Below are 24923 nucleotides of genomic sequence, written 5' to 3' on the forward strand. Positions count from 1 at the left end.
CACCATTGCCACAAAAAAGTTACAATATGCCTGACAACACCTTGACAAGCCTCACAGCTTCTGGCACACTGTAATCTAGGGTGATGAGACACAACCACTAGCACTATGTTTGGAGAGGGGTCAACAAGGTCTATAACGACAAGAACAACCTCCCCACTGTGAAGCATGGTGATAACTCACTGATATTTTGAGGATGTGTGAGCTCTAAACACACAGAGATTCTTGTGAAAATTGATGGCAAGATTAATACAGCATGTTCTCAGATAATACTAGCGGACAAGTTGCATTCTTCTGCAAGAAAGCTGCTCATGGGACACGCTTGGACTTTCCAGCACGACAATGTACCTAACCACAAGGCCTAGGTAACCCTCCAGTAATTACACCAGAAAAAGACAAAAAGGTTCTGGAGTGGGCATCACAGTCTCCTGATACTAATATCATGGAGCACTTCGGGGAGATCTCAAACGTGATGTTCATGCAAGACGACCAACAACTTTGCATGACCTGGAGGCATTTTGCCAAGATCAATGGGCAGGTATACCACCTGCAAGAATTAGGGGCCTCAGACAACAATTACAAAAGACTGCACATTGTCATTGATGTTAAAAGGGGCAATACACAATATCAGTAACTAAGGGTATGCAGACTTTTGAACAGGGGTCAATTCATTTGTTTACTTGTTGCCATGTTCTGTTTTATGAGTGTGCCATTCTGTTATGACCTACAGTTGAATATGAATCCCATAGGAAATAAGAAATGTGTTTTGCCCGTTCACGTTTTCTTTAAAAATGGCACATACCATTTCCAACTCTCCAATGGTATGCAACTGTATGGGGGAGATGAAAGATAACTTGCAAGGGGGACCCCCTGGCAAAGCACTTTGTTTGAGGATGTTGACTACGGACTACTACTGACTCTTCCCCACAACTCTGGCCTGGTGGTTGTGGAGGTCTGCGGGCATGGGACTTATTTGTTAAAGGGGGGCTTTTAGATTCTAATAAGGGGTCCCCGTGCTGGCTTTGATAGCACATATTCTAAAATTGGAATGACACAGAAAAGATTAGCATGGCCCCTGTGCAAGGATGACATGCAAATATTTTTTATTGAAAGAGAAGTCTCCATATTACCTATGGTCTCTCTCCATTGCCCATTTACACAGGTCTCAGAGACGTGCTGGAGGTGTGGTCACATTAGAGGCACTTGCGTACGTACAGTGGGGAAAATTATTATTTGATCCCCTGCAGAATTTGTAAGTTTGCCCACTTACAAAGAAATGAAAGCACTTTCTCCCAATTCTTCTCTGAATCATTTAGATGTTCATTGGCAAACTTCAGATGGGCCTGTATATGCGCCTTCTTGAGGAACCTTGCAGGCGCTGCAGGATTTCAATCTGTGGTGGCGTATTGTGTTACCAATGGTCTGTTTAGTTACCGTGGTCCCAACTGTCTTTAGATCATTCACAAGCTCTCCCTATGTAGTTATAGGCTGATCCCGCACTTTTCTCATGATCATGATATTCACAAATTAAAGAAATACAAAATAACCATCAATCGCCGTCGGTCTGGAGCTAATTGCAAGATTTTGCCTCATGGGGTACATGAGGCAAAATCTTGCAAGGAGCTATAGACCGACGGCGATTGATGCTTATTTTGTATTTCTTAAATTTGTGAATAATCTCCAACAGTTGCCTCCTTCTCACCAAGCTTCTTGCTGATGGTCTTGAAGCACATTCCAGCCTTGTGCAGGTCTACAATCTTGTCCCTGACTTCATTTGACAGCTCTTTAGTCTTGCCCATGGTGGTGAGGTTTGAATGTAAGAAAGTGATTCTGTGGACAGGTGTCTTTTATACACCTAAAGAGTTGTCATTCGGAGCACCTTCTTAAATTGACAGGACTAATCTTGTGTACCACATGAGCATGTACCCAGTCTGTGGGGAGCCAGAATTATTGTTGTTTGGTAGGGGATCAAATACTTATTTTACTCACTGAACTGCAACTAAAGTTATACATTTGTATTGTGTTTTTTTTCTTAATTTTTGGTCGATATTCTGTCTAAATTTTATCATAGGTGTATTTTAAATGATAAAGACCCTTCATTTCTTTGCCAGAGGGCAAACTTACAAAATCTGCAGGGGATGAGAAAATTATTTTCCCCTCTGTATCTGGTGGTAATGTAGCAAGATTAAGCCATTCTGGAAGATGATTTGACATGTACAATTACATCTATGAGGAGCAACTTTCTCCTGCACCCAACATTTCCCTTCTATCCATTCTTCCGGGTTCCTTACGGAAGCAAAATTCTTGTCTTCTTCGCTTTTTCTTATCTGCGGACAGGCAGCTAATAGCTTCCTTGTGGAAGTCTTCCCACACTCACTTCTAAGTTGGGTACATGTGATGAATGATATGAGAATGGAGGAACGTCTTGCCCAGGAGCAAAAAACTTCAAAAGAGTTTTTCTCTCTATGTGTCATGTACTGCCTGGCGGTATCTCTAGCAACCCACAGGACAGAATTCCCCAGGGTGCGGGGTCTCAGTCCCAGTCTGCTTATTCACCAGGGCCCCTGATGGTGGAGATGGACTTGGAGCAGACTGTGACCAGGTCACGGCCCCTGAGTGCACCTGCCTGTGGTAGAGGGAACCGCCAGAGGTACAGTTGCAAGAAAAAGTATGTGAACCCCTTGGGATTTTTGCATGAATTGGGCATAAAATGTGCTCTGAACGTCATCTAAGTCACAACAATAGAAGAACACAGTCTGCTGAACATAATACTACACAAACATTAGATGTTGCCATGGTTTAATTGCACATAACATGTAAACATTCACAGTGCAGGGAGGAAAAAGTATGTGAACCTTTGGACTTAATAACTGGTTGACCCTCCTTTGGCAGCAATAACCTCAACCAAACGTTTCCTGTAGTTGCAGATCAGACCTGCACAACGATCTGGAGTAATTTTGGACCACTCCTCTTCACAAAACTGTTTCAGTGTAGCAATATTCTTGGGATGTCTGGTGTGAATCGCTCTCTTAAGGTCATGCCACAGCATTTCAATCAGGTTGAGGTCAGGACTCTGACTGGGCCACTCCAGAAGGCATATTCTGTGCTGTTGCAGCCATTGTTTTGTTGAATTACTTGTATGCTTTGGGTCATTGTCCTGTTGCATCACCCATCCTCTGTGGAGCTTCAGTTGGCGGACAGATGGTCGTACGTTTTCCTGCAAAATGTCTTGATAAACTCTGGAATTCATTTTCCCATCAATAATAATCCGTCCAGGCCCTGAGGCAGCAAAGCAGCCTCAAACCATGATGCTCCCTCTGCCATGTTTTACAGTGGGGATGAGGTTTTGATGTTGGTGTGCTGTGCCTTTTTTTCTCCACACATAGTGTTGTGTGTTCTTCCCAAACAACTCAATCTTGGTGTCATCTGTCCACAGTATATTTTGCCAGTAGTGCTGTGGAACATCCAGGTGCTCTTTTGCAAACTTCAAACGTGCTGCAATATTCTTTTTGGACAGCAATGGTGTCCTCCCATGTACTCCATTCTTGTTTAATGTTTTCCTTATTGTAGATGCATCAACAAAAATGTTAGCATGTGCCAGAGATTTCTGTAGGTCTTTAGCTGACACTCTGGGATTCTTCTTTACCTCAGGCAGCATTCTGCGCTGTGCTCTTGCAGTCATTTTTACAGGACGACCATGCCTAGGGAGAGTAGCAACAGTGCTAAACTTTCTCCATTTGTAGACAGTCGGTCTTACCGTGGACACATGAACATCAAGGCTTCTGGAGATACTTCTGTAACCCTTTCCAGCTTCATGCAAGTCAACAATTCTTGATCGTAGGTCTTCCGAGAGCTTTTTTCTGCGAGGCATGGTTCACATCAGACAGTGCTTCTTGAAACCAGTAAACTCCAAACAGGTGTGTGTTTTTTAAGGGCAGGACAGCTGTCAGCAACACATCCAATATCATCACACTGATTGGAGTCAAGGTTGGCTCACTCCTGGCTCCAATTAGCTCTGGGAGAAGTCATTAAGCTAGAGCCTCACATACTTTCCTCCCTGCACTGTGAATGTTTACATGTTATGTGCAATTAAACCATGGCAACATCTAATGTTTGTGTAGTATTATGTATAGCAGACTTTGTTCTTCTATTGTTGTGACTTAAATGACGTTCAGAGCACATTTTATGCCCAATTCATTCAAAACTCCACGTAATCCCAAGGGGTTCACATACTTTTTCTTGCAACTGTATGTACTGGGAGAGAGCCTGATGTGAAGAGGCGGATATACCTGGGCAACAGTGACCGGATCCGTGCAGGATGGATGGACGGACGGATGGATGGCAGGGTAGTGTAGCGCAGTCAGACGGGCCGGGTCGGTAACAGCGGAGACAGAACGGTACAGAGCAGCAGACAGAGAGTAGTCGGGTCACACGCCAGGTTCAGCAACAGGAGGTCAGATAATAAGGGGTATGCAGGACAGTAGTCAAGCGAGCCAGGGATCAGAGCAGGAGAAGGTCAGCAGAGGTCAGGATCAAGCAGGGTCGGCAACAAGGTCAATCAGCAGGCAAAACGAGCAGGAACAGATAATAAGACCATACGGCAATGTGAGTCTGTGGAGGGCTGGTTTAAATAGTGCGCCCTGCACTGTCATTGGTGCCAGGCGTGCATCCGCGATTGCGAGTGCGCATGCGCGGCGGTGGCCGCGGCTGCCTAGGTCCTAGCGCCCGCCGGTTAAAGTGTATCGGCGTTCTGCACATGTGCAGACCCGCGCACTGCCGCGATCCCTGACACTATGGATGATTTTGGATATTGTATTCTTCCTCCAAATGGTTTACGAGACATATATGGGATGCCCAGAGCTGAGGTGTTCCTCATTGGCCCTTTCATAGTTTGCTTTAGCTATATTCCCTACACATTTCCTTAGGGTTATTCCAGACTCCCCCATACTCTTCTCTCATTTTTCTTTTATCTTTTCTGTTTCTTCTAGTTCTTTCTCAATGACTCATCAGGTATATATCAAAGATCCAAGTGTTATCTGTCTAACCCTTAGTCACTTGACCTCTCCTTATCTGAGATAGTCATCCCTGTTTTTGGTATGTTCCTGCCTATGCTGGATCCCTGTGTGTGTGCTTAGCTGTGCTTCATATCATATGAACTGCATAACTTGGTCTTCTGAGACATTTCCTTTATTGTTTTTATACTAAATGTACAATTCTCAATGCCACGTACCCCTTTTGGTGGCTTCGCTTAACCAGATTTTTTTATTTTCTATTTTCTTTTTTCGAACTGTGAATTCCCCTTTTTTACTGGCACATGTTGTGCCTCTTATTTGTATAGTTTCAAATAAATATATACAACCATAAAAATAAGGGGGCCTCCAGATGCTGCCTGCTCCCTCTGTGAATGAATAACCGGTACATACCCCTACTCATTCACAAAAAAAAAAAAAATGATGGTAAAGAAACACAAACTTTTTGACAAATCCTTTACTAGAGAGCTGCAACTGTAAGAGAGCTTTTCTTTTAAGACTTTCTGGCTGGATCACCTGATAAAAATGGAAGAAAGAATGCCTAAAAAAGGAAACTAATACTGCCATATCATCTAAATATGTGTAAGCTGTAATATAATAAATGTTAGCTTTGGGGTATAAATACTGCTTTGACAGACAGAGGTGCTATGCACACTGGGTCCCCTGAGAAATTTACAGATTCTATTTACTTCTGGTGTGAGTTTTTCAATAATATCAAAAACAAATTTCCATGTAATAACACTGATTTAACCAAAACTGTCAATGAGTCTGTTCTTGCAGCAAGTGTTGTACATTTGTAATCCCGTACAACATTTTTTGTGGTAAAATACAAAAAAAAACCCCGTCTTTACTAATGGTTTAAAATATGTTAATACAAGATGCATAGTCTGGGCACTGTTTTGTTTCAAGTTTAGTCATGGACTGGGGAATTAGGTGCATTGTGCTGCAGCTTAACTGTGATTAACTTGAATTTCAATGAATCAAAAAAAAAAAAAAAAAAAAAAAATCGCTGATCCCATGTTCTCATGTACACAAAACTGTCAAAAGGGTATGCATTTTTGTCAGCCGTTGTTGTAGACCTCTGACAGGCAGCACAGCCAGAAGGTTGACATTACTTTCTCTGTTAAAGTCATCAACCCGCCCATCTTGTCAGCTTGAATATTCCAGACACCTGCATGCAACAGAGCATCCTAACTAGATCCTAGTCATGCCCACCAACTTCAAATCTGAGTGCTAATGTGCAAGCCATGACACGAGGCAGATACCAAGCAAGTTTCAGGTACTGCTAAAATTTGTTCAATGTACAAATACATTTATTTTTTCAAAGAACGTTTTAAACAGAAACAGTTTACTATTTTTCCCAAAAAATTTTTTTGTGCAAGCACATTTTTGCACCAACTTCCACACTGCTATGTATTACATCACAAAACTGAAAGGTGCTTGTTGGAACAATAAAGTGTCACTTTAGGATAATGTTCTTACATGTCGCCTACAAACACTCTGGCTATCTCTTGCACACAAAAACAATAGTTAATCCTCTGTTTTGTTAGACATCAGCCTTTAATGGGACTTGAAATTATTTTTTCTATGAGACCCAGACAGGAGCTTGTACTTGTCAGGTGATCAAATGACTACTAAGTCTGTTGTTTAAGTATCATCCCATGTTACTCATCTCTCCTTCCTAAAACAAGTTCAAAATTTGATTTTTAACACCTTCTTAGGATAAGCTATATAGAATCCATAGCTGTCAGGCGTAGGTTGTAGGACATAAGGATGTTTTTATTATATTACAGATCAGAGTCTGTAACATACCCTACAAGCATAAAAATGATTAAAGTGGTTGTAAAGGCTGAAGGTATTTTGCCTTCATGCATTCCCTGCATGAAGGTAAAAAACCTTCCGTGTATTTCTCCCCCCACAGCCCCCCAATATTTGCCTGAACCCCCTCTCAATCCAATGATGTGCATGGGAACTTCGGCTGTCCTGGTTCTTTCTCTCTCCTCCTATGGCTGCAACGATTATTTTCATAATCGGTTAGTTATCCAATTATTGTTTCGATTAATCGAATAAAAAAAATTAAAAAAAGGGTGCATAATTTAAATTTATATGTAACGTATAAAAAAAAATGTATTCTTGAATATCTACAGTGGATATAAAAAGTCTACATACCCATGTTAAAATGTCAGGTTTCTGTGATGTAAAAAAATGAGACAAAGATAAAAATAATTTCAGAACTTTTTCCACCTTTAAATGTGACCTAAAAACTGTACTACTTAATTGAAAAACAAACAACCTTTTTTTTGGGGGGGGGGGGGGGGAGTAAACATAAAAAACTAAAATAACGTGGCTGCATAAGTGTGCACACCCTCTTATAACTGGGGATATAGCTGTGTTAAGAATTAAGCAGTCACATTCAAAACCATGTTAAATAGGAGTCAGTACACACCTGCCGTCATTTAAAGTGCCTATGATTAACTAAATAAAGTTCAGCTGTTCTAGTCGGTCTTTCCTGACATTTTCTTAGTCGCATCCTACAGCAAAAGCCATGGTTCGCATAGAGCTTCCAAAGCATCAGAGGGATTTCATTGTTAAAAGGTGTCAGTCAGGAGAAGTGTACAAAAGAATTTCCAAGGCATTAGATATACCATGGAACATAGTGAAGACAGTCATCATCAAGTAAGGAATATATGGTGCAACAGTGACATTACCAAGAAGTGGACGTCCCTAAAAATAATTGATGAAGAAAACAGGTCTGGGAGGCTGTCAAGAGGCCTACAGCAATATTAAAGGAACTGCAGGAATTTCTGGCAAGAACAGGCTGTATGGTACATGTGACAACAATCTCCCGTATTCTTCATATGTCTGGGCTATGGGGTAGAATGGCAAGACAGAAGCCTTTTCTTATGAAGAAAAAGATCCAAGCCCTGCTAAATTATGCAAAAACACATCTGAAGTCTCCCAAAAGCATGTAAAACTGTGTAATGGTCTCATGAAATCAAGCTTGAACTTTTTGGCCATAATTCCAAAAGATATGTTTGCCACAAAACAACACTGCACATCACCAAAAGAATACCCAATGTGAAGCATGCTGGTGGCAGCATTATGCTTTAGGGCGGTTTTTCTTCAGCTGGAACTGGGGCCTTAGTCAAGGTAGAGGGAATTATGAACAGTTCCAAATACCAATCAATATTGGCACAAAACCGGCAGGCTTCTGTTAAAAAGCTGAACGTGAAGACGAACTTCATCTTTCAGCATGACAACGACCCAAAGCATACATCCAAATCAACAAAGGAATGGCGTCACCAGAAGAAGATTAAAGTTTTGGAAAGGCCCAGCCAGAGCCCAGACCTGAATCTGATCGAAAATCTGTAGGATGATCTGAAGAGGGCTGTGCACAGGAGGTGCCCTTGCAATCTCACAGATTTAGAGTGTTTTTGCAAGGAAGAGTGGGCAAATATTGCCAAGTCAAGATGTGCCATGCTGATAGACTGGCAATAGTTGTTGTTCAACTGAGTTGTACAGTTTATAAGTTACATCAAAGGTGGAAAAAGTTCTGAAATTATTTATCTTTGTCTCATTTTTTTACATCATAAAAACCTGACATTTTAACAGGGGTGTGTAAACTTTTTATATCCACTGTATATGCAGTGGTAGATACAAATAATCAACTTCTATGGTTAGGGGACAAAATATTTAATCCACTTTGAGAATACCAGACAGACAAGATATACTGTATATACTATTAGAGGTTGAATCTGGTAGACTAAGAGATCAAATTTTTATTGAAAGAATACAATTTTTTTTTAAAAAGACCTAAAACACAGTTTTGCAGATAGGACTGTAATATATTATGCATGACAGACTCCCTTGTCATAGGCAGGTAGCTTGATACAAGCTAACTGCGACTGCTGTCACTTACGATGGCCATACACAAATTATTTTTCATTTGAAAATTTTGGTTTTAAGAAAATTCGTTCCAATTTTCTAATTGTGAGTGGGATCGAATCAACGTTAATTTTCTACCATAATGATAGTAAAATTCAAAGGAGCAGAATAGAAAACTTTTTTTGATTGAACCAATTTCGGACAGTTTATGTGGATTTCTTTTAGAAATTGCTGTTTTTATCACCTGTCATGGTGGAGTTAAAAAAATTAGCCCTTTATACTACATAAACAGCAGATAATCACTACTATAAGAGGTTATTTATACTGTGGATATATATGAGCTGTATGTGTGATTCACGGTGTATAACAATATGTAAACAAATAATGCATTCTGTATGCAGGTGAACTAATCAGCTGACCAACTAATCGATTATGATACGAAAATAGTTGAGAACTATTTTCATAATTGATTATGTCGATTAGTTGTTTCAGCCCTACTCTTCTCACTGGCTGAGACACAGCAGCATGAGCCATTGGCTCCCATTGCTGTCAATCACGGCCAGTGAAACAATGAGGAGAGAGTGGGGGAGGGCCGAGCCGCAACTCTATATGTCTTATAGAGGCATAGACCAGGGCTCGGGAGCGAGCATGCACCAGTGCCCCCATAGCAAGTGGCTTGCTATTGGGGGCAGGGGCACTGGTCAAGGAGGAGGAGACAGAGCATCGGCAGGGGACCCAAAAAGAGGAGGATCGGGCTGCTCTATGCAAAACCATTGCGCAGAGCAGGTCTGACATGTTTGTTATAAAAGAACACACACAAAAAAAATGAAAGCTTTAATATCACTTTCATTGATGTTTTAATAAAGAAAGACACGAGTAGATTTATTAAAACTAGAGCAGATAGAATTTGGAGCAGCTACGCATAGTAAACAATCAGCTTCTATTCTCAGCTTGCTCAGTTAGGGCTTGTCTACACTTGGGACTAGGATTCGAGGTTGAATCACTTCTCAGATGCGATTGACAGGTGGTGAAGAGACAATATGTTGCCTCCTCACTGCCTGTTTTTTCTGTAAATGCTGCATCACCGCGCTGCAATTGCATGCTGGTACAGAATGTTTACAGTATGGTCATCTTCATTTGAACATGATGGGGGGTTTAATTCCTACAGAAGCTACAAAGCAAAGCCTCGCAGCCATGGCATTTGTGCACTCCATCGTATATCTTCGCAGCTTAAGGGGGAGCAGCAGGTAGGGGCGGTAAAAATGTGTCTCAATCGCGTGGGGGGGGCAAAAGTGTAAACGAGCCCTTAATCATTGCAAATTAAACAAGAGATTGGTTGCCACACACAGTTTCAGGTACTGTCTGCTTCAATCTTTTGAAATTTTCCTCACAGGCTTCACAGTGGCTTAAAAAAACGCTGCCTAGACTGGTTTAGACCAACTAATGTCATCGTATGTGTCCCATGCACATTAGATAGTCTAGAGGTGTTTTTTAAGCTCATTGTTTAGAGGCAGAAAAAAAAAACCCCGTCTGGTTTGCTTTTTTGAGAGCATTTTTCTGGCAGAAAAAAAATCCCGCTAAAACGGAACAATGCTGCTAAACACTCCTAAACGCTAGTACAAAACCTCTCAAAATTAGCGTATTTTTCCCTGCCAAGCACACTGACTTTTTTTTTTAAGCCAATGTGCATGGACGGTAAAGATATGAATAGTGTATATATTCTTTATTAAGTTTACTAAAAGAACAAATAGGTTTGCTTTTTTTGTAGTCAGGTAATATTACCATTTCACATTTACTATATGTGGCCATAAGGTGGAGCTTTAGGTGCATTTCCACCTATAAAAGGCTGCTATTACTCTTTTTTTTTGTAAACAGCCTGTGTTTTTAACAGGTTGCAATAGCATATTCACACAGCCCAATGATCCAGAAGAAGGCAACTCTCCCCGCCTCTGTCAGTGCTTTACTTATACAACCCCCTTTGTTTATACAAAATGTAGCAGACTCAATACACAAATCTAAGACACTAGTATAAGGACCCTAATTAAGAAAAAAGTGATTGTTCTTTTCATCTGAGTGCAATGACATTTGAAACTTGCAGTCAAATGACAAAAAATAAAGATCCTTATCCTTGTTGTGAAATCACCCTAATGCTGCTCTTTGTCTGCAAAATTACTGTTATGAGTGCAATCTGTTCTAAACCAGTTATTAAATTGTAACAACGCATTACTGCAACTTCTTTTTGTTTCCCTCCCTCTTACAGAAATGGGGGGGGAGGAAATTTCATAATTTGTACCTGGGGCACCTTTTTGTGCTTTCTGACCTAGGCCGGGCCCCACTGCCTCTTCAGATTGCTACGTCAACCAAGGGTGCACACGTGCCCCAAAATTCAGTACATGCGCAGACTCACTGTAACTGTGGTGTTTAAGATACAGTACTTAAACTATTTACTAGATGGTACTATACCCTGCTCAAGCTCTCTATCATTTACTCCCAGGTACCGCCACACTGTTTTTGGAGTTGCCAGCAAGCATGTGTGTATAGATATACCATACAAAGAAAAAAAAAAAGATATATAGAAGGTGTATAGATATACCTTCTAAGAATGCGAAAAAATAGTCCCAGTCTGGCAGGAACTCTTCAACTTCAACTTCCAATCGGCAGGAAAACAAAACTGATTTAACACTCGTCTCAATACCTGTTTTCTTCTATTTTAGAAAGACTGGCCCATGCCCTCTGTATGGCTATGCACTGATCACTTGCATTTCTCTGGAAGTCTACGCATGTTCCTTTCCCACAGATTGGGGGATATTTACAAATACTCGTGCACACAAAATATGGTGCAGCTGTGCACAGAAACCAATCCGTTTCCAGGTTTTGTCAAAGCTTAATTGAACACGCTGAAGTTAGAAGCTGACTGGTTACTATGTAGAACTGCACCAGATGCGGATTGCTCCAGTTTTAACAAATCAGCCACAAAGTGTCTAGAATGGGTGCCATTATGCTCATGAAACAGATATTTCACACGATTCATAATTCTAAACCCCATTTTGTAACGCTAAACTGGATACATGGTTACTATATTGTTTACCCACATCTCAGTAATGCTATTTTTGGGCTCTGGTATAACACTTTTTTGCTCTCGTACAGTAATGTCTGTACCTTTGAAAGTGTCTTTTTGTATTTTTTAATTTATTCTAATTGTGAATATTAGCGCTGTATATTGAAATTGAAAAATTTTTGTTTTTTAATTTTCTACTCAATAAAAGGTTTTTAAATTACCATAAATTTGGGATGTGGCACCACAATACTTTTGTTTTGATATAGGAACATATATTTATAATTCTACTCAAAATTGTGTAAACAAAAAAATAAAATTAATTGCTGCTCAGCTGAATACAGCAGCGCCACAAACTAAATGTATCCAGGGAGCTACACAAGCATGGCCAAAGGGTAATTTAACTGCACAGACCTACATATTAACAGTTACCAGCAAAAATCAAGCTTGTCCCACAAACCATGTTCAAGTACCCTTCAGTTACAACCCGGTCACACTGGATGTGAATTGGCATGCGATTTGCATGCCATGTGACTTGTAAATTGTATGCCAAGTCGCACCCGATTGTCTGCAATTACAGCAGTTATATCAGTGCGGTTCTGATTTCGGAAGCGGTTGGAGCCGCACCGATATTTAAAGTAGTACATGCACTACTTCTGGTGCAATTTGCATAGACATCTGTGTCAGATGTCTTGCAAATCGCACCTGAAATTGGCATTTCCCCCGACTTTAAAATTGTGGGACTCCACAACGGTAGGTCGCACAATTTCATAGTCCGGTTTGATGTGACCGGGGGGGGGGGGGTTAAGCATGAAGATTTCTAATTCACAGTTTGAATGCCTCTGGCCTCTCTACTACTTGGTATAATGCCTCCCTTGTTGCAAGTTTTAAAAGTGATGCGCACTTTAGCTAACAGCTGCCAGCCACTAGTGTAATCTTGAAAAGTTAAACAATAAACTTGTGTCTTCAGCATAAGCCATTTTGGAGATAAAAAGGTCTTTATTTAAAGCTAGAAAATCTGAATGATGAGTGTGCTTAGCCATTTTGAAATTTACCTCATCTAAGCTTTTCTCTACTAGTTTATAAGTGTGCAATGCATGCCAAAGGCAATGTGCAAGCACTCTCTGAAGGTGCACCAAATTGTGTGCCAGTTTGTTCAGTGTACATTGATGCATTAAGCAAACACCTGATTTACCTTTTTTCCCCTTTTTTGAGGATCAAAGTTCCCAGTTGTAATGTTATGTAGCATTCAGGATAGTTATTTCCTTTTGATATCGCTCTGCCGGCAAATGCATCTAGTTCTATAGGAAAAGCAGCTTCTAGTGGTAAAGTGAGAGACATGAGGATATGCACCATAAAGAGCAGAGAAGTGAAAAAAAAAAAAAAAAAAAAGATAATGCAGAGATGAAAGAGGGGAGTTTTAAGATGCGGCTTACATATCCAGCTTTCAGAGAGGTCACATGTAGCCTAAACAATCTGTAATGTATTCTTTAACATTACAGGTATCCAGTGAATATTGCTACACTGGTATTGTAGGAAAGGCCCAGTGTGTGTTAATCTGAGAAAACCACTGTGTGCACATGTGTATGTTTGTGAGCATAAAGTCATCAAAGACAAGTATTAGCACACATGTGCAGATGATTTAGCGGGCACAGTAAGCAGCGAGAGAGGTGCATGTGTACACTTGAGCATAAAAACGCAGAAGTGAGCGCTATAATTAGAGCAGCAGGGACACCAAAAAAGGTACCAAACAACCTCCCAAGATCAAAATGCAAAATAAAGGTGCAGCGCTAAATATGAATATTGAAATAAAATAACCAGCAATATGAATCATGTGATGAATATCATATGAATAAATCAGCAATATGAATCATACATAATCCGAACAAGTGACAGATCATACAATACAGTGAAAATTAGTGCATAAATTGCCAAAAGTCCACATAAATTGGTAGATGAGAAGTCTTAATGTGAGATCTCGGGTTAGGAGTGATCCTTTCCTGAATCTTCTGGTGAAAATCAAATAATAGAATTGCACACTCACCAGATGTGCAATTACATTGCACATTTGAGAACACAGTTTCTCAGAAGGTCAGCTGGGTTGTCTAATGGTGAATAGAATAGCTATTTTTTTTTTTTTTTAGCTTTTTTAGCTATTCTATGTGAATTTTACACGCATATATTTACGGGATTTTTACCATACTTTATATGCCTTTTATATATGCTTTTAGCATACACTCAATACTTAATAAATTTTTATTGAGAGTTTATGCTAATTGTTTGTGGATAGTAACGGCTTATATTATATGTAAACCCATAATGTTTACATATATGTATATACATAACTTTTAAATTGATCTATTTTATTTATATCTGATTTATTTTAATTTTTATTTATATTTGAGCTGACCATGTTTTATTTATGCTTATGCTAACTATATTGAGTGTATCTTATGGATTATTCTACACGTTGTTTTTGGTAGTTTATTGACTTTTACCTGTGCTCGATTCTTACAATGATCACCTTAGAATATTTTGAGTAATTTACTCTGCGGGTTCAATCATAATCATTAACATTTTGATAAATACTATATGCATATAAGTTAATCCTACAATAATGATCCGATTCATATGCATATTGTTGGGGGTTGTCTTAACTGCGCATGCGCAGGCGCTTTCGTATTAGCAGGAGGTTATACACCCATTAAGGGAAATTAATAACAATTCCTTCCCATGCCTGTTTAAGCAATACATGACATTGCAGCTATCAGACTACTGGAGACAATTATATATGCTCCAGTCCCCCTTCTTTTTTCTCCATGGTGATCAACGTGGATATCATTTAGAAATGATCAAGAAAATGGTGCGGATATGCGCACGCAGACTCACTGAATATCACTCTGCTATGCGCCAACGAACCACAACAATATGGCAACGGCACACTGCGCATGTGCCGGAAAGCTGGAAAAATGGCATCGCACGCACCGCACATGCGCGGAGTAGCCGGGATAATGACGGGCGCGGTCATTATGCGCGCCATTTTTCACTATATATAGGACAAGGAGGACGTCAGGCGTTAATAGCATACCCCCTATGAGTATGTGCTAGAGCACGAAAAGCATCAGTGAGGAGCTACAACGCTGTGACGTCACACCGCCGGGACCCCTTGCTGGTCCGGCGGCCATCTTATCTACCCACATGGTCAGTTTGTTTTTGGTTGTCTTCTATGTTCACCTGTGACTGGATAATAAATACCTTTGAAGCAGTATCACACTATGTGGCATCCTTTTCTTGGTCTCTTGATGAGTCTAACCACCCACAGAGTCTCTTGACAAGGAGAAGGAAGTTGCTGCTATCTACGGTTTATCCAGGGAGGAATCCATTCCAGGTTATAGATGCCCCATTAGACGACCCTGTAACAATCATGCACATAGGGAGAGGCGCGGTTCTCCATTTTGCTCCAAACTTCTGCATTTTGGTATTTCTCTTAAACTCATATGCAATCACCTGAGGGGGGGAGGTGTAACAATCGTGCACACAAGAGCCAGGCACGGCCCTCTCTGTGTTAAGAAGTCTTAATGTTATCCCCTCATTCCACCTCCCTCAGGAATGCAATCAGTGTATGATGCTGAGCCCCTGCCTAACAGTCATCTGCCCAAATAAGGTAACTGGCTGTTGTAAGAAGATACCAGTTGATTTTGGGTAGAAAAGAAGCTGTTATGCTTTGTGTGTAGACAGAAAAGTGAGGACCTTCTGCGTTTTAACATCTAGCAGACAGAGAGGAAGGGGAATCTCGCTGTAACAACGAAACTGAGTGCGAGACCAGAAATCCCATTTGAGCTCATCAGACTTAAAACTGCTTAACCCCAGGCATCTTACGGCAAGTACTTATTTACCTAAACTTTTTCTTTCTGTTATCTGTTTGCTCTGCTCTGTATATTTATATATATATAAATATATTGGTTACATCTGTTTTTCTGTATATATTTCTACTGCACCCTTTTGACCTTTTAGTAATAAATCTTACTTTCTGAAAGTGTTGAACTGTTTCTATAGCTCTTTAATGTGACTTACGAATCCCTGCCGCTGAAGAGTGCTACTATGGAGTGTTTAACCCTCTGTATAACCTGTCTGTGGAGATAGCGGTATACAGACGATTAATCAATCATCCTAGTGTATTGAGTTTCCTCTTTCTCTATACAAAAAGGAGGTGGTGGCAGTGTGAAGGGTTAATTGCGTAATTAACCTGACCCAGTAACAATCGCATTCAGGCTGCCGCTACATAGATTGTGGTCCCATTAGCTGGAAAATCGTTGTGCAGGGTGCAGCTGGGTGTGGCATTGTTACGCATGTGACATTGTGGTGTTAGATTGGCTAGTCCTTCAGGCACAAGTTTGGTAAGAAGGTCAGGGGTCTGACGCGCAATCGTCACAGACCCAGCTGACCTTCTGAGAAATTGTGTCCTCAAATGCACAATGTAATTGCGCATCTGGTGAGTGTGCAATTCTATTATTCGATTTTCACCAGAAGATCACTCCTAACCCGAGATCTCACATTAAGACTTCATGTCTACCAATTTATGTGGACTTTTGGCACTTTATGTACTAATTTTCACTTTTTTGCATGATCTGTCATATTCATCACGATTCATATTGCTGGTTATTTTATTTCAATATTCATATTTAGCGCTGCACCTTTATTTTGCATGTGTACACTTGGTACTGATAGGTGCCAAATAGCCTATTCAAGCTGGAATGACATGAGCAGATTGCTGAGTGGACAACTAATTCCCGATTTACCTATGACCTGACTTGCTCAATTTGCCATCCCATGAACAAATAGACTTTGTCTTTGGATACCCGTCTATCCAGAGACCTTGGCATGTGTTTCAGACTCCATTTCCGTTTTTTCTGATTAGCCGCTTGCCCACCGCTCTATAGTAGAACACAGCCACAGCCACATGGCGGCAGGGCTGTGCAAAATCACATAAACTGTATATACGCAATTTGCATTTCCAGGTAGGGGAAGCACGCCACCCTACTCATGCCGCCATCGGCGGCTAGGCATGTCAATCACTGGGTCCCGGCCAGAGATTCCCGGACGGCACTCGGCAATCACCGTGTACAACAGACAGGGGAGAGACCTGTGTGTAAACAACACAGGTATCTCTCCTACCAGCACAGACATGCTGTGTGTAACGCAGCAGTATGTCTCCCTTGTAAAAAACACACACAGCACACTGTTAACCCTTTGATCATGCCAGATGTTAACCCCTTCCTGCCCAGTGTCATTAGTACAGTGTCAGTGCTTTTTATTCGTACTGATCACTGTATTAGTGTCATTGGGATGTCAGTGGCAGTTAGTTTCTACCCAGTGTCAGAATGCCAGTCGCAGTCCTGCTATAAGTCACTGATTGCCGTCATTACTAGTATTAAAAAAAAAATTAAACATTCCAGTATATATGCCACCATTTATAGATGGTATAACTTTCACATAAACCAATTAATTTACATGTATTGGGATTTTGTGGTTTTTTTAGCAAAGACATGTAGCAGAATACATTTTGGCCTATATATATATATATATATATATATATGAAGAAATTTGATTTAAATTTTTTTTACTGGATAGGTTTTATAGCAAAAGTCAAAAATATTGGGGTTTTTTTGCAGAATGGTCTGTCTTTTTTTGTTTATAGCGCAAAAATTAAAAACGCACAGGCGATCAAATGCCACGGAAAGAAACCTCTTTTTGTGGGAAAACAGGACATAAATTTAATTTATGTACAGTGTTGCATGACCGCGCAATTGTCAGTTAAAGTAATGCAGCGCTGTATCGCAAAAAATGTCCTGGTCAGGAAGGGGGGTAAATCCTTTGGAGGGCAAGTGGTTAAGTACCCAGCTGTGAATGGACCTAGGCTTGCATCCTGACACTACCCCTACATTATGTTCCTGTACCTCACTGCTTGGCTCTGGATGACCCTAGCCTGTATTATGGCACTGTTCCTGCCTTTTGGTTCAGTATTTCATTGCCCAGCTGTTGACAACATTGGGTTTGTGTTCAGGCTTCTTTCCTGTCCACTAATCAACTGCTATCTTATTTCTCTCTGGTCCTTACCCAGTGGTCTGCAGTTGTCTCAGTCTCACATCCAACAGCTGGCGCTGCCCTCAACATCGGCTTTCATGCCATTTTGTGTCTTCACATCTCCTGTCACCACTACAATGAGGTTACATAGGTTGGACATGAGGTTCAACAGAAGCCCCTATTCAGCTCAATCTCCACATGACAAGTATATGACCAATTTATGTTTTACTACAAGAATATCTATTACTATATGTCACAGAGAATATTTGCCTGGAGCCTAAGTATACATTGCTACACTCATATTGCTAAACATCAATGTGAATAGACTCAAGCCTTAAAAATATCCAGTTACATAAACAACAAAGGCACAAAAGTGTGTACAAGTTCACTATTCTGTTAAATATCTCATACACAGATAGAAGCTGTAAAAAGAGGAAAATTTCTGTTTTGCAAGGACATGAGCAGCCTTTAAAACAATCCCATATGGAGTTTTAGTGATCAAAAGAACAGAGCCATTGTTAATTATATACTGACAAATATTGCCATTTGCCAACTAAGCAACCACAAAGCCATACCATATAATCTGGCTTGAAAACAGCCATTGGTTGGTGGTAAGCAGTGATTGAAAACAAATGTAAACTTTGTGGGAGAAAAAAAAACTCTCTTTGACTTCACTGGAAAAAATAAATCCAAATGCAAATCTGGAAGATACTTAAAGAGAATCTGTCACTTGTGGAATTAATATACAGTATAACATTTTGCATGCCTAAATACATCATATTGCAAACCAAGTTAATTAACATGAGACACTTGTTTCTCTGCTGGCCCTGACTGTTGTAGCAAGTTTGTTGGCTTTCCATAAATTGAGGTCCCTAGCTCGTGTGTTAACCTCTCCATCCCCATTTCTTGCCATATACAGTATGTGATATCCCCTCAGCACACAGTCCTCAGCCCATATGCAATTAGTCTGAGGCACCTTGCTCTCAACCTATTTGCATTAAGCCAGCCATAGCTGAACTGAATCTTGGCCGGTTCAGCAGGGACCAGCAAACATTAGATCTATCTATGGGCAGGCTGGTTGTACCCAAGTCGACTCTTCGAATACTTGGGTACAACCAGCCTTTCGGATTTTTGGCATGTGATTAATGATGGCAGCTATATCTGCTGGCAGTAATCATTGTGTTCTGCTGGCATGGAGCTTTCCACACAATAGCGCTGTGGGAGGGACGTTCCCATCAACAGTGCATTGATGGGGAACTTGTACAATTTTCTTTCCTTCCACCTGTGGAAGGAAATGAAATCAAATCATCTATGTCCTGCCTTAATCATCTCTGTGCCCAGTTCCTAATTCATATGTATTAACTCCTTAGCAGTCAGTCTCAATTACATTTACCCACAAATTGATTTACACCTCTGACTCTGAATCAAAAGTGGTGTCTAAACAGCTCTTTTTCTTTCTTCAACATTACAAAGCACTCTACTATCTCCACAGTACTGGAATAACTTGCGTGAATTTTAATGGACTGACGCAACTTTTTTTTTCCTATGTAAAAACCTTCCAGAAAAAAAGTCCATCCTGCTCCTTTAAATTTTGTAGTTTTTGTAAAATTGTGCCAAACATATTACAGAGCACAGTTCTCTACCTCTGCCATTCACCTATATGGCTACAACCATATGTTGCAGTGATTTTGTATTAAATACAGAAAAATCAGTTACCACTCTGAGTCAAAGGGGTTAGCTGTACTGTCCATAGTCATAACTTTCACAGAAAGCTGCTTTAATGATAGCAGCAAGTGGGGAAGCTGCCCCATGCGCTGCAGCCCAAAGTCTCTTAAATGTCTCCAACACCAAGCCACAGACACTCACTTCTCAACCTGGCTCCTTGGCATTTCTCCCTGGGTTTTCCCACCAACACTGCCCAGAGAGTTTAAAATTGTCCTTCACAATGTTCTCCTATGGCAAATTTACTTTGCAAGTTTCTGTTGGCAGGTGTGTGGAAAGGTTTATATTAAAAGTAGGATATTACCTTCAATTCTTGGATGACCTGGAGGTAGGAGACCTTGTGTATTAAATGTTAACCAGGGGAATGACGGGACATGTAGTTCTGCTCTAACAGTTAAGCTGGGTTCTTTATAATGAATGTATATAGTGCATAGAAAATCATTAGTTCTGTCGCAGAGTGCTACATGTCCCGGAATGACCTACATTTGAATATAATGTATTAAAAATTATATCACTGTAAGATATATGCTCAGTTTTGGTGCCCAATTCTGTATGAGATACTTCTGTCTGCCCCCCAATCTGTATGCTGCACATCAGACTACCGAATTTATAGCACTATTCTGTACCTGAAAAACATAGCCAAGAGCACTTCTGACTCTTGCTGTGTATAATACAATAACAACCTCTAATGTCAATAAATACAGAATAACACCATCAAAACCTTTGATTATTATTCTTCTTGTCTGTACAAAACTTCATCCACTGTGTAATAAATATTTACCAGACCAATATGACCATTAAACAGTAAAAAAAAAAAAAAAAAAGTCTCAAAAGTTTGCATCAGCATAACCATTCCTGTATAAATCTTCTCAGCCACTTATTATTGCCTGTATTCTGTATCACACCAGAAGCTGGCTTACTTCGCACCTCTATTTTGTCCTGTACATTGGATAATTCGGACTGCTCAGAATATATGCTGTGCTGTACATTACATATTCCTGCTTACCCATTCTTAATGTTTTGCTGGAATTTACACTGTGCTGTGCTATTTCCTACATGCGCTTGACAGCCCCATTTTGAATGCTGTGATGTAGCTTTCGACTCCTAACCTTAGCACTTATACTCTGTACCATACTTTCAATACTCCAAACCATATAACTCTTTACACCGATATGTACCTTTGAGCATACAAGCCCCTCTCCTGCACCCCACTCATATGCTGTATATACTCCCAACGGTCTTACCCTCCACACTTATCTCTTGCACATACTTCACACTGTAATACCCCCTGCACTTCCCTCCTGTGCATGTTGCCTACAAAAGAAATCTGCTTAGCATTGTTTGTAATACTTACCTTACCTATTCTGGAATGGGAAAGCCTTTGTTATTTTGTAATGATATCAACAATAATAATAGACAAATCTGCAGAGGTAGGAGGGGTAGGTGAGGTAGTATAAGGGTTAGGTCAGGTGGTATGAGAGAGGAGAAGGATTACTGCTGTCTGCACCCCAATTAGGAAGATTTACCCTCCCTTTTTGTCCTATTTACCATTATCAATGAAAGTAAAAATAAAAAAATCCAAAATTTTGGGCCATCCCCAGAAATGGTGATATCTTCCAATGGAGACACTATTTCTGGTAACCTGGAGCCCCAAGGGATTACCTCTAATTTGCAGGCATTTATTCTCAATTCCTGTTTTGGATGAGACAGGAAACCTAGGCAAATCTTTCCAATAGGACACAGATAGCAAGAAAAAAAAATTATATATATATATATTTATATATACACATAAAATATATACACACACACATACTCTATATTGGCCAAAGTATTGGGACGCATGCCTTTACACCCACATGAATTTTAATGGTATCCCTGTCTCAGTCCAAAGGGTTCAATATTGAGTTGGCCTACCCTTTGCAGCTATAACAGCTTCAACTTTTTTGGGAAGGCTGCCCACAAATTAAGGAGTGTGTCTATGGGAATGTTTTACCATTCTTCCAGAAGCACATTTGTAAGGTCAGGCACTGATGTCGGATGTGAAGTCCTGGCTCGCAGTCTCAGCTCTAATTCATCCCAAAGGTGTTCTATCGGGTTAAGGTCAGGACTCTGTGCAGGCCAGTCAAGTTCCTCCACCCCAAAATCGCTCGTTCATGTCTTTATGGACCTTGCTTTATGCACTGGTGCGCAGCCATGTTGGAACAGCAAAGGGCCATCCCCAAACTGTTCCCACAAAGTTGTCCAAAATTTCTTGGTATGCTGACGTCTTAAGAGTTCCCTTTACTGGAACTAAGAGGCCCCTGAAAAACAATCCCACACCATAATCCCCCCTCCACCAAACTTTACACTTGGAACAATGCAGTCAGGAAAGTACCGTTGTCTTGGCAACCACCAAGCCCAGACAAGTCCATCGGATTGCCAGAAAGAGAAGAGTTATTGGTCAGTCCAGAGAACACGTCTTCACTGCTCTAGAGTCCAGTAGTGGCGTGCTTTACACCACTCCATCCGACGCTTTGCATTGCACTTGGTGATGTAAGGTTTGGATGCAGCCGCTTGGCCATAGAAACCCATTCCATGAAGCTCTCTACGCACTCTTGTGCTAATCTGAAGGCCACACGAAGTTGGAGGTCTTTAGCTACTGACTCTGAACAGTTGGCGACTTCTGTGCACTGCAGCATGCGCTGACCCCACTGTCATTTTACGTTGCTACTGTTCCCAGTTGCTTCCACTTTGTTAAAATACTACTAATAACTGGCTGTGGAATATTTAATAGCAAGTGAATTTCCTGAATGGACTTCTTGCACAGGTGGCAACCTATCACGGTACCCCGTTTGAATTCACTGAGCTCCTGAGAGTGACCCATTCTTTCACAAATGTTTGTAGAAGCAGTCTGCATGCCTAGGTGCTTTATTTTTTATGCCTGTGGCAATGGAGGCGATTGGAACACCTGAATCCAATGATTTGGAGGGGTGTCCCAATACTTTTGGCAATATAGTGTGTGTATATATATATATATATATATTTTTTTTTTTAAATAATAATAATGACGACAGGGATTATAACTCAAAGAAAAATGGAAGTGAGCGCTAGATAAAGAGCTGCTGTACGCCAAAAGGTACCAATAGACCTACAGAAAACATGTAAAGAGAGGGCGCAGCGCTAAGGATAATGAAATTACCTCTGATATATAAAAATATAGCAAACAATTTAAGAATATGTGACTATCTTGTGCTAAAACAACGTGCCAAAAAAAGTCCTTAGAAATAACAAAATGGTGATTCAAAACGTGCGTCTTCTGGTGATCAAAATTAATTAAATCATGCACTCACCAGATGCATAATTCAAATATGCATGTAGATAATATCCAGATATTCAAGCGAAGTCATCTTAAAGTCGGATATGGCATCTTAAGGTCACTGTCTAGGCACATCTGTCCGTCCGAGCTCTCCTTATGGATCGTGTGTTTCCACACAAAAATACCTCTCAGCTGTCTTCCCAGGTGGCTCTGCGGGTGGTGGACTCAACAGGGTCCCAAGAAAGAAAGCCAGGATGGTGTGATATCGTTTTAAACAAAATTTATTGATCCGTTGGTGGTAACGTCGGCCGATCGAACAACTGATTTTTCGAGTTTTTTTTATTAAAAAAAACCGGCCGGTTTTCGGCCCATCTATGGCCTGCATTAGTCACTGGAGGATCACAATGTTGGGGTGTTAGTCCCTGGAGGATCACAATGATGGGGTGTTAGTCCCTGGAGGATCACAATGATGGGGTGTTAGTCCCTGGAGGATCACAATGATGGGGTGTTAGTCCCACAGATAACTGTCCACCTGGAATGGTAGGTCAAATATTGCATGAGATGTTGCAGAGCTCTCCTGCAGGAAAGTTGGCCATCTGTGTGGTCTTGATACCTCTATACACTGATGACAGACTCCATAGTGGAAACACCTCTAGATCATTTGTTTGTGAAAAAACTCCTCCAGAACATCCACAGTACTCCTCCACCACCTGTTTCTATTCTGAATAGAAACAGGTGGTGGAGGACTACTGTGGATGTTGCAGGAAAGCTCTGCAACAATCTCATGCAATATTTGACCTACCATTCCAGGTGGTCAATTATCTGTGGGACTAACACCCCATCATTGTCATCCTCCAGGGACTAACACCCCATCATTGTGATCCTCCAGGGACTAACACCCCATCATTGTGATCCTCCAGTGACTAATGCAGGCCATAGATGGGCCGAAAACCGGCCTTTCTTTTTATAAAAAAAACCTGAAAATCAGTCGTTCGATCGGCCGACGTTACCACCAATGGATCAATAAATTTTCGTTTAAAACGATATCACACCAATCCTGGCTTTCTTTCTTGGGACCCTGTTGAGTCCACCACCCGCAGAGCCACCTGGGAAGACAGCTGAGAGGTGTTTTTGTGTGGAAACACACGATCCATAAGGAGAGCTCGGACGGACAGATGTGCCTAGACGGTGACCTTAAGATGCCGTATCGCTTGGATATCTGGATATTATTATCTACATGCATATTTGAATTATGCATCTGGCGAGTGCATGATTCAATTAATTTTGATCACCAGAAGACGCACGTTTTGAATCACCATTTTGTTATTTCTAAGGACTTTTTTTCACGTTGTTTTAGCACAAGATAGTCACATATTCTTAAATTGTTTGCTATATTTTTATATATCAGAGGTAATTTCATTATCCTTAGCGCTGCGCCCTCTCTTTACAGGGATTATAACTCTCCCTTACTCTATCCAAAATTAAACATTTTTGTCTACAGAATTCATAAATAGTCTTTTTTTTTTTTTTTTTTACTGATCTCAAACTTTGAAAAAAAAACATCTGCTCAGATCTAGGATGGTTTTAAATGATACATACAAATATTTGTCAAAATGAATTGTAATGATTCATACAGAGAGGTGTGAATGTTTATTTGGGGTCATTTAAACCACAATTAGAAAAAAAAAAAAACACTGACCAAGATTCATTTGCATCAGAATTAGATGTTTGTGGTTTCTCAGGAAATGGTCTGCACAGATCTAGGCCTGTACTGATCCATGGTTAAAAAAGGTATATATTTAGATGCATAAATCGGACCCATGTCACGTCTGCCTGCCAATTCTTAGAAATAAAT

General features: G+C 40.5%; 1 protein-coding gene and 1 non-coding gene across 6 annotated transcripts in view; one reads left to right on the forward strand and one right to left on the reverse strand.

Moving 5' to 3' along the window:
- Nucleotides 1-24923, reverse strand: part of TCF7 (transcription factor 7) — a 411229-nt gene that overhangs the window by 241916 nt on the left and 144390 nt on the right. The gene's annotated exons all lie outside the window — the stretch shown is intronic.
- Nucleotides 1011-1118, forward strand: LOC149468568 (U6 spliceosomal RNA). Its single transcript, XR_016311692.1, has one exon. It is a non-coding gene; the product is annotated as a U6 spliceosomal RNA (small nuclear RNA).

The sequence above is a fragment of the Staurois parvus genome, unplaced genomic scaffold (genome assembly GCF_062004578.1).
Source record: "Staurois parvus isolate SC_StPar_1 unplaced genomic scaffold, SC_StPar_1.0 ptg000085l, whole genome shotgun sequence".
Classification (NCBI taxonomy): Eukaryota; Metazoa; Chordata; class Amphibia; order Anura; family Ranidae; genus Staurois; species Staurois parvus.